The sequence below is a fragment of the Microtus ochrogaster genome, linkage group LG2, assembly GCF_000317375.1.
Source record: "Microtus ochrogaster isolate Prairie Vole_2 linkage group LG2, MicOch1.0, whole genome shotgun sequence".
NCBI lineage: Eukaryota > Metazoa > Chordata > Mammalia > Rodentia > Cricetidae > Microtus > Microtus ochrogaster.
The window spans coordinates 43,992,530-44,004,233 of NC_022028.1; the positions used below are offsets into that span (position 1 = coordinate 43,992,530).

At 37.7% G+C, this 11,704-nt stretch overlaps 1 protein-coding gene and 1 pseudogene across 1 annotated transcript in view; both read left to right on the top strand.

Moving 5' to 3' along the window:
- Pcdh15 (protocadherin related 15) overlaps nucleotides 1-11,704 on the top strand; it is a 1,155,509-nt gene that overhangs the window by 179,899 nt on the left and 963,906 nt on the right. The window lies entirely within an intron of this gene.
- Nucleotides 2,550-8,326, top strand: LOC101979126 (annotated as a pseudogene).

The window sequence follows — 11,704 nt, forward strand, 5'->3', positions numbered from 1 at the left end:
CCTTTCTTCCTTTTTCCCTCCTTCCCTACTCTTTCTTTCTTTCTTTCTTTCTTTCTTTCTTTCTTTCTTTCTTTCTTTCTTTCTTTTCTTTCTTTCTTTCTTTCTTTCTTTCTTTCTTTCTTTCTTTCTTTCTGTCTGTCTGTCTTTCTTTTTCTTTCCTTCCTTCCTTCCTTCCTTCCTTCCTTCCTTCCTTCCTTCCTTCTTTTCTCCTCCTCTTCCAACTTCTCCTCTTCCTCCTTCTCCTTTTGAAAGAGTCTCTGTATCTATGGGTATCTTCATCCTTCTTCCTGCCTCAACTTTGTATCTGTATGTACTGGTTACAACTATTTTCTCCTTATACAGCATTTTCTTTTTTTATTGATTTTATTGAGCTACATTTTTTCGCCTTTTTCTTCCTTTCTCCTCCCCTTCAGACCTCTCCCATGGTCCTTATGCTCCCAATTTACTCAGAATATCTTGTCTTTCTCTACTTCCCATGTAGATTAGATCCCTATGTCTCTCTTAGGGTCCCCATTGTTGTCTAGGTTCTCTGGGATTATGGTTTGAGGCTGGTTTTCTTTGCTTTATGTCTAAAAACTACTTATGAGTGAGTATATATATATTTCTGGGTCTGGGTTACCTTACTCAATATGATGCTTTCTGGATCTATCCATTTGCCTGTAAATTTCAAGATGCCATTATTTTTTCTGCTGTGTAGTACTCCATTATGTAAATGTACCACATTTTCCTTATCCATTCTTCAGTCGAGGGGCATTTAGGTTGTTTCCAGGTTCTGGCTATGACAAACAAAGCTGATATAAACATAGTTGATCACATGTCCTTGTGGCATGATGGAGCATCCTTTGGATATATACCCAAAAGTGGTATTACGGGGTCTTGAGGAGGGATGTTTTCTAATCACCACACTGACATCCAAAGGGGTTGTACCAGCTTGCATTCCCACCAGCAATGCAGGAGTATTCCCTTTACCCCACAACCTCTCCAGCATAAGTTGTCATCAGTGTTTTTGATCTTGTCCGTTTTACAGGTGTAAAATGAAATATCAGAGTTGTTTTGATTTGCATTTCTCTGATGTCTAAGGATGTTGAGCATTTCCTTAAGTGTCTTTCAATCAATTTAGATTCCTCTGTTAGGAGTTCTCTGTTTAGGTCTGTACTCCTTTTCTTATTGGATTATTTGTTCTTTTTTATCAATTTCTCAAGTTCTTTATATATTTTGGAAATCAGACCTCTGTCTGATGTGGGGTTGGTAAAAATATTTTTCCATTCCCTAGGCTGCTCTTTTGTCTTGTTGATTATGTCAGTTGCTTTAGAGAAGCTTTTCAGTTTCAGGAGGTCCCATTTAGTAATTGTTTCTCTCAGTGTCTGTGCTGCTGGGGTTATGTTTAGGAAGTGGTCTCCTGTGCCGATGCATTCTAGTGTACTTCCCACTTTCTCTTCTATGAGGTTCAATGTGGCTTTATGTTGAGATCTTTGATCCATTTGGACTTGAGTTTTGTGCATGGTGATAGATATGGATCTATTTTCTTTCTTCTACAGGTTGACATCCAGTTATGCCAGCACTATTTGTTAAATATGCTTTCTTTTTCCATTGTATATTTATACAACATTTTCAAGTCTTAGCTGATGTCAGGACACTTGTGCTAATGTTTGCAACTTCTATAAATCCCAGGGTACTCTTAGAAGTTGCCCCAGGCTACCATGGAATATTCTCATTTTTACCTGCATATGCTCATTTTAGGAATGCCATTGAGATGAACTGAATGCTGGGGAAGATATTCCTTCATGTCCTCTAACTAATGTGGACACAGAATGCAGTAATTGTGCTTGAGATCCAAAGGATAACTCTGTCAAGCTCTGCAAGCGAATAATGTGTGTTAGACATAATAAGAAACTAATGTGAACATTATTCTCAGTGGGTAGTCTTGTTGTCCTGATATTTATTCTCTTTAGATGTGATGAGATGCTTTTTAGCAAAGACCATAAAATTTGAAGATTATTTTAAAATCACTGATTTCTCTTCTCTCATTTATAATTGCTGATCCAATTGAAGACTGTTATTTGTTATAACAGAATAATCACACACCCAACTTTTTAAAAAATGCAAATAAAAGCCCTCTCATTTGAATGTCTTCCTCAATAATATGTTCTTAGAAGAAGGATGTCTCACATTAGACTAGTTCTATAACTAATGTGATCATGAAGCCATTTTTGCCCAAATTTATAATTTTTCTATTATCAATTTTCTAAATTCTAAAATCAAGTTATGAAAGAGGATTACTTGATATAATTATCTGTATTTTTAGGGTTAAATGGGGTACAGAGAACTTACATTTCATATTGCTTGACTAATGAGTTTTCTAACTTCTAGTCCATGTATTCCTACCACATCACTACCACTTCTGGAATCCTGCTTAGAGACTGCAAATCTTATAAAGCCTTCTCCAGAAGGCACTAAGGCAAATGTAATAGGTTCTCTTTTCAGACGCCAAAGTTCAGGTTAGGAAATTTAACTGTTTGCTGGGGAGCAATGAGATCTTAAGAGACAAAATGAGCGACTGTATCCGAGGTATCCGAATCTATGATAAAATCTTTGCTCTGGAGAGGACTGGTCTATGTGCTGTGTGGATAGCCATTTTTCTAGTACCATTTCCAAAAGCTATTATTGCACCAATTTAAAGGATGAAACAAATATGGAGTCATTTTCCCACACTTTGCATAAAATCCATCAATCCACCTATAACTCCCTACTCCCCAAGCAGAACACTTTAGTGTTCAGGATGACATTGAGTTCCTTAAAGTTCGAGGCTTGCATGGGGATTTTTTTTTTGAATGGCATTGTCCTGTCAATATTTCAATCATTGAAAGAAGAAAAGACCGATTAGTTTGAGAATTCACTGGTAGAGATAAGGATGGAAATAGACTATGTGAGCACTACTCACTTAAAATAATATGGTGATTTTTACCCATAGAGAAAGCTTATCAGAATGCAAACTACCTATATTTATTTTCACAAGGCAAAATATTTTTTGAACAAGTGGGCATCTTAGCTTCAGTTAAGCAGGCCAAACTCTGTTCAAGCCATAATAAGGAAAAGCACCCATATATCTGCTCTTTTTACCACGTGGGAATTGTGAATTGAATTACCAGAGAGATCAAAATAACCATCTCTGCTTAAGTAGTATACACATCTTTAGCAATAAAACTGCTATATTGCATCTTTGCTGTCTGCTCTCTGCTCAGTTAAGTGGTTTCGTTTGCCATTTTTATTAAGTAAGGTTAGAAATCCAAACCCAACATCAGCTCATTAATTCCTTGAAGTTAGAAATAAGACAAAACTTGTTAAGATCTTTCAAAACAGGCTTTCATCTGCAGGATTTTTAAGGCATAAAGAAGGCAACATAAGCAGAAATAATTAGGACATACAGACATTTTGAAAAATAATTGTATTATAAAGGGTCCTATTTCTATTTTTTTCACTGGTAAAAAAGAGATAGCTTGAGAAAAATTAATCATTTGGGTTGATCAAAATAGCACAGCTATAAAAATAAATGCTTATTATTTGTCCAGATGTAAATAATATGTGTTTCAGTTCTCTGATGTACATCTATGATATTGGTATGGCTGAATAATATGGTTTCCTACATTAAGAACAGCAACTATTTCTGAAGCCCATCAACATGGATTGTCTGAAATGTGTTTTGAACCAAGAAGCATATAGTCAATTTCATATTCATAAAGGAGTCCACCTATCTATGTTTTAGAAATCATAACCCCATTTAGTTTTTGGAATAATGTCATTTAGGAATACTCTTAAAGGCTTGGATTGTTTCCTTAAGCCAGTCAACTAATTAAGTAAACAGAGACAGCAAGACCAGTGGAGGAGCGAGTTCATTTTTCTTACCACCTGCAGTGCTATTTTCTCTTGTAGTAATTATAGGCTACTGGAAATAGATGATTCCACTGTCATTGTCTTATATTAGATCTAAAACAATCTAAATTTATTAAATTCAATAAAAGTATATGACCATTGATTTATCAAATTGCCCTATAGTAGCATTGAACTTATATGTTCTGATTTTAAAGATTTTGGCCTATCTTTAGTCAAAGGAGTTTCAGATCTGCTGCAAAATGCACCAGAACTCCCAAAACAAGCAGTTCTGTGATGCTGCTGTGTGGGCACAGTGGTTGTTAAGTGTTCTATGAAGTATTACTTTATATGGCTCAACCACAGCAGCACATACGTACTTTTTTGAATGGCAACTCAGTTTCCTGCACTCTGCTGTATCTAAATATGTAAATATCTAATATGTAAATATCTAAGGAGACATTTACAATCTCTCATTACAGGGAAAGGATTTTCTGTGTTCTTAGGTGTTAAAAATAATTCTTAGAGGCAGTGTGGAGGTTGTTCTGATTCTCCTCAGTCTGACTGGCGTGTGAGGACAAGGAACCACTGAGTCAGACAGTCACGAGCTCAGAAGGGATGAACGCACATCCAGCTCCTTATCAAGAGTCATAGATTTAAGACACTGCCTGTAAAGGACTCAACCTTTCCCTCTGAAACAAAATCTGAATTTATCTACTCTGGCAACTGCCCTTCTAGCACTGGCATTGTCATCAATGTCAGAGAAAGGTTCCTCTGAATAGATGCATGAACACTGGATTTGGAGTGGATATATTCGCTTCCTGCAGATTTCCAGACACTTAGCAGCTTAGACAACACTGACCTGTTTTCTCATATTTCTGTCAAATGTACTCGAACATTGATCTCACAGAGCCACCATTATGAGTTTGTTTCCCTTACTGTAGATTCCTCCTGCATCCCTCAGGTGTAGTTCCTTTACTCACCACCAAACCACAGAAGTGGTTGAGTCCTTCCTAGATAGGTCACTCTGACCTCCTGTGTCTCCTACAGCTATCCTTCCCAAATCCCACTAATTACAAGGATCCCACCATGATAATCTCTTTGTTTAAATATATCTTGTTTACACCCATATATGTTCACTAAGCATAATGGTACACATTTAAAAGTGGCAGGAATTAGTGTGCACATATCTATGCTGGATCATATTTCTATGTGTCATGGTGGAGATTAAGGCTATGGAAAACATGATGAAAATTATCACCAGTAGACTTTGAATTCTAAAGTTATTTAATTCAGTAGAAGAGAAATAGAGCAAATTTATAAGATTATACAATAGTACTGTTTTGTTTGAACAGGGTCTCTCTCTATAGCCCCGAGTGTTCTAGAAATTGCTAGGCGGATCAGGGTGGATATGAGTTCAAGGATATATGTCTGCCTTTGTCTCCTGAGTTCTGAGATTAAAGGTGTGTGCTACTATAGATGCCTCATACAACAGTACTATTAAATTTTAGATATCCAAGTTTTGCTCTTTTAAAATTAAATTTCTTCAAAGAACATGTGATCATTTTTTAGTTAGTATTAACTAAGAGAGAAGTTTTGTTTAGCAAAAGGCTTTGATTTTGACTCAAACTTAAGAAAGAAGATTCAATAAGTTTTAGTCCTGTGGTTCCAAAGATAAAATGCTAGGTATGAATTCCAGCCAGCCATGCATCTCAGTAATCAATCTACTCTGATCTACCTGTTAGCCCTGTGTTTCCAGTACTGACACTATCAGACACATTTTCTTTCACAGGTACATACTGTTGTTCCAATGAAACAATGTAAAGAAACGCACCTGGAACAGGTTGGCAATAAAGGAGGAACCAACAGGGACCTCTCCTACCTCTAAACCCTTCCATATACCACCTACTTGATTGACTTCAAATTCATGGTTTCTTTCTCACTAATTGTTATGACTTGGAGTGTGTTTATTTTAATGTTAGTTTATTTAATTTTGTGTATGTGAGTCTTATTCATTCATTCATTTTGAAAATTTGCCAAAACAAAACACAGAAAGATAAAACAAAAATGATCAATCTGGAGTCGGACAAGGCAAGCAGAAGGAAAAGAGCCGAAGAGGGGCACAAGAATCAGAGATCCACTCATGCACCCATTCAGGAATACCACAAACACCACTAAACTGCGAGTCGTAATATATATACAGAAGACTTGGCATAGACCAGTGCAGGCCTTGTGCTTGCTGCTTCTGACGCTGAGTTCATAAGAGCTTTGCTCATGTTTACTTAGCTAATATTGCTTTCTTAGTGTCCTCCTTACCCTCTGGATCTTACTGTCTTCAGTAACACATTCACCAACCTCCAGCTCTGACCTCTTTGAACACAGTTCTGATGATAACATGTAAAGAAGTCTATTCCCTGCAGAGAGAAAGGAGTCTTTCTGGTTTGGTTTTGTTTTATTTCTGCTGCTCTATGCCTGTCAGCTTCATTCTCTGACCCAGTCAGACCTTGATCACATTTCTCCTTAAAATAAATAAGGTACCTGTAGAAAATCAGAGGCAATCGCAGTTTTGGATGGTGGGAGTGGCTGTGTTTTAGCAGGGTCTTGGCATTATGGTTTCTGCTATGCCCTGACCAGTAGCCTTTAATGTGATGAAGTCGGCCCCTAGCTGCTCACACTGACTTCAAAAGTCCCAGACATAAGCTCTTGGATGAGCCAGGGGATTCAGCTTTCTTTTCAAAAGAGCTCTCATTCATGATCTCGTCTGGATAGGAACAAGCAACATCCGCCCTCAACAGACAATTGAGGCAGGCTGTGCCCACCCACCTCTTAACTGCTCAGTCTCGTCCACCCATTAGCAAGCAGGAAAGTGGGCGACACTTACTATTGTATCTCAATGAGAAGCAGACATTCACTTTAAGATCCCAAGGAGTCTAGTCCAATTTTCAAAGGATGTTGAACCGTCTTTGAGAAATCTGTATTTTGTGCTGGTTCATTCTCTACTTCAAAGCTATCAAGGGCCAGGGCTGGGGAATATGGCTCAGTGTTTGTTCTTTAAGTATGGAGACTTTAGCTAAGTCTCTAATCCCCCCCTTTTAAAGAGCTGGATAGGACATATCCACTTTCACTTTGAAATTCCCAGTAGGAGGGGTTGCAGGGTAAGGACAGGAGATTCCTGAAGGTTGCTTGCCAGTGTTTCTAGTCAATTGTTGTGATCCTGTTCAGTGAGTTTGATTGAGAGAGACACACAACTTTCACTTCAGGTCTTCACAAGTGTACATACACACACACACACACACACACACACACACAATGCACATCATCTCATACACATGAATTGTCAAGGATTTATTGTTCAAGCATAAAAGTTGCAAAGTCAGTAAATGCTGAGGAAAAAGTCACAACAGTATCAATTATCTATGGTTCAGAAGGAAACTTGAATCCTGTATATGGTGAAGCAGCTCAACGTACCTTTGTTCTTACCCCAAGTCCCAGAGGTCTGTACAGGAGAGATCCATGGAGCTATACACAGTGGACCTGCATTGCAAGTGGGGAGCTCTGCAGAGATTCAGGGAAAGCCTTTTCGTACAATACTCCCCATTAACTCCCTGTTCTTGTAGAATCAGATGGTTTCTGTATGTTCAGAGTATGGCTTAAGACAGGCATGGTTTCTTCCGTCCCAGGTCAAAGATGCAGATTTTAGCATCAGGGACACCTCGACAGAAGAGAGACTTTGGGTACGGCTTGTTCTTACAATACCGGTAACACCGGGTGGGGCGGCGACCCATGATGACAATAGGACTGTCGGTAGCAGACAACTCACTCACCGCGCCGGATCATTTGACCTGGGACAGAAGAAGGCAAAAGTTGATGAATTCCCGCTTTGTGGCTACATGGTGTCAGATGAATATGAACAACTCTCTTCCGAAGTTCTGGAGGCTGCCCGTATTTATGCCAACAAATACATGATAAAGAGTTGTGGCAAGGATGGCTTTCATATTCGAGTGAGGCTTCACCCCTTTCATGTCATCCGAATCAACAAAATGTTGTCCTGTGCTGGGGCTGACAGGCTCCAGACAGGCATGGTGGTGCCTTTGGTAAGCCCCAGGGCACAGTGGCCAGGGTTCACATTGGCCAGGTCATCATGTCCATCCGCACTAAGCTGCAGAATAAGGAACATGTGATTGAGGCTCTTCGTAGAGCCAAGTTCAAATTCCCTGGGCGCCAGAAGATCCACATCTCAAAGAAATGGGGCTTTACTAAGTTTAATGCAGATGAATTTGAAGACATGGTTGCTGAGAAGCGACTCATTCCTGATGGCTGTGGGGTCAAATATAATCCTAATCGTGGTCCCCTGGACAAGAGGCGAGCCCTACACTCCTGAGGGCTTTCATGGTGCTCTCCTGTACCCTACCAAATCATGTTCAGTAATAAATCTCACATCCAGTCTGAAAAAAAAAAAGACAGGCATGGTTAAATCTTTCTTCCTTTGTTCCTATATATTTTTGGTGAGATTTTTATATGCTTTTGACACTAATGTTCTTTATTATTGCATAACCACTCTCAATATAATTCTTCCATTACATACAGTTTCTGTTATTTTATAAGATATAGTAAGGAGGCCACTAGTTAGTTCCCAGCCGCTTAGCCCCAAAATAATCACACAGAAACTATAATATTTAAAATACTGCTTGGCCAATTAGCTCTAGCTTCTTATCGGCTAACACATCTTACTTTAACCCATTTCTAGTAATCTGTGTATCTGTACATGGCTGTGGCTTATTGGCTAAAGTTCCATCTGGATCTGGTGTCTTACTGTCATGAAAAGTCCTAAATTCTTAAACATTTTAAGTCCCATATTCTTTAGTCTTTGAAAGGTTTGAAGAATGCCTATCCACCAGAATATATCTCTGTACATATAGGAAAACTAACTAACATGATTACAAGCTTGATTATTATAAATGATTATCTATTAGCCTATATTTCTTAATTATACATTACATTTTAAATGAGTTACATAAACACAATACCTTAATGAAGATCAGAAATACATATATACAGTATAACAAAATTGACCTTAAATTTGTATCAATAAACCAAGATTCATACCAATGCAAATCTCTATAGCAATAACTTCAATAAGAAGTTAAATTGAACTTTACAGTTCTGGTTCTGTTATAATCATTTCCTCTAATAGTCTCTCTCTTTCTCTCTCTCTCTTTCTGTCTCTGTATGTGTGTGTCTGCCATTGTTTTAAAATCTGTCTTTTCTGACATTACATTACTGACTTATATTGTCTCTTTTCTGCATTTGTGATGTATTACTCTTGGGTGAATATTGTTGTTTTTGTTCTTGGTTGTCCAATGCCCTTTTTACTACTATGGATTATATGAAGAATCTTATGTTTACTAGCCATTGAGTCATATTGAGTAATTTACCCTCCCCTATTTTTGAAGTCAACACATTAAACTGATGTGCTCTTATAATTTTGTTTTTAAATTGGTGAAACAATTAAAAAGTCAGAATCTCAACCCCTGCTTTAAAATAACAATGTGATTTAATGGCAGTGCAAGTGTAGATAGTGTGTGTGGATTCCACAGCCAGATTACAGAGGGTGGTGGGCAAGCACTCTGAGTTATGGAGCTGAGTTGTTGGCTAGTCCCTCAGCCGCCTGCCTTCACTTGCTCATATGTAAAGCTGGGTTTATATTAATGAGCAACTTACTTATGAATCTCAACACACTGTGTAATAAGTAGCCTCTTTGTTCAGAAATTGTTAATTATACCAAGGATAAGTCGATGCCAACAAAATAGTTACTTTGTTCAATGTGTTTCAAATTAAATTTATGTAAAGTCTACATACTTTCTTCCAATTATTCTTGGTTTTGTTTAAAATCGTGCATTTGCCCATGGTTCTATTTACCTAAACTGCTTACAATTACAAAGAAACCCAAAGGGAAAAGTCACACACTGAGACACACTTGGTGGACACTGAAGTTACTTGGGGCTGTCATCCAGGTGGCTGGAATGAGGCTGTCAAGTGACACCAGAAGTGCTTTATCACATTGTCATCCACACATCAGTAGCAGATTTTTGGCATGAGAGGATAATTTTTTTTTGTCTTCTGAATCTTATACCATTGTATTATATCCACACCTGAGTGTATGTCAATATACATTTAATACACACTCTTCATAAAACACACAGGTCCAAGTGATATCTTTCTAAGATATCAAAAAACAACTTTATACTGTGAAAAATAATTTAAAATTTTTTACAGGATATCATACAGAGCCAAGAAGCAATTGCAAAAATTTTATTTTCCTTTTAGAACAAATACGGGATAGAGAGATATAGAAATATAGAAAGGAGGGGAAGGGGGATGAGGGGTAGATAGCAATCCCACATCTATAGCATTTTCTCTCCTTCTTTTCTCATTTTCTCACTCCTAACTGCTCTGAGCAACATCACTGTGGAGAAATGGGAAGCCTGGTATGAACAGGAAGTTGTAAAAATGTTGGCGCTGAATTGTGGGCATGAGGATTTCATGCTATTGGAATAAATATTCCGAAATGCTTGGTATATTAATCAATAGAAACAGCACAATTTTGTTATGACATTCCATATCATTCTGAACTCAATCCCATGGGGCCCTTAACACATTGCATGCATTTACTTAGAAAACTAACTAATGTAGCTCTTAATAGGTTTGAAGACTGGGTGGTAAAAGCTCAGGGTGTTTTTGCTAGACTTTATTAGTCTACATATCAGAAAACACAGCCCACTATCTGAAAACAGACAGGCGGACAGAGTGATAGATTAATAGATAGAAGACATATGGGGAGGTCAACAGAGGAAAGCAGACTGACTCACCCAATGTCAGAGAACTAGTGATGGCTGATAGCCTGCTATGCCTCATTTGGTCAAGTTCACAGACAATTCTTCCACTGATGTCTTCATGTGTTCACTAGAGTGATGTCTAAATAGATGAAAGTTGATGTTTATTTGTTCCATAAACACTGATAGTTTTTCTTGTTTCTTTACTCTTTTATGCCCTAGAGATACTTGTGAATTTTCTTGATATCAAAATATAGTATTTAATTATCATGATCATTAAAATGTCATCTGCCTATAATTAAACCATCCACATTAGCATAAACAAAAAATACAAACATAAAGTCCAATAATTTCTCCATAATCAGTCTGATATAAAAATCATATAGAATGAATAGATAAAATCTGTAACTATTTTAAGTAGTGACAAGCCCTGTAGTACTTCCTTGCTTTAGACTTTATTTCTGGTGGGAGTAGACTTGTTTTCATTATGATGACCCAATCTCTGTTGTTTCTCTCAGGCTCTTTTATTAGCATCAGCATTAACCGTTTTGGTTTAGTCTCTGAGCCTTTATCAAAAAAGGGAGAACCAATCTTGCTTCTGTGGAATGAATGACAGGTTCATGTGGGGGCTTCCTGTCCTGAGGATCCTACGTCTAGTTTACAACCTACATTGGACTAAATCTGATGAGCATCGAAGTCCAGATTCTATCTCGTTCTTCTGACTAGTTCATGTACCTGTCGTGTGTTTTTTTCTCCTTCTATTAATGGGTGCCTACATGGGCACTTCAAATCCCTTTATGACTCATAAGCTCTTGAGGGCAGTTTATATGTCTCATTCATTCTGAAAGTATTTGACAGCTTTTAGAAGCATGTCCTTTACAGTAAGTTCTCAGAAGGCATCTATGTAATGAATGATATATTAGACTATAAGTTCACTGTCTTAGGTGAATAATAAACTAAGTTGTACTGACCAGTGAGAGCTCTCTCTCTCTCTCTCTCTCTCT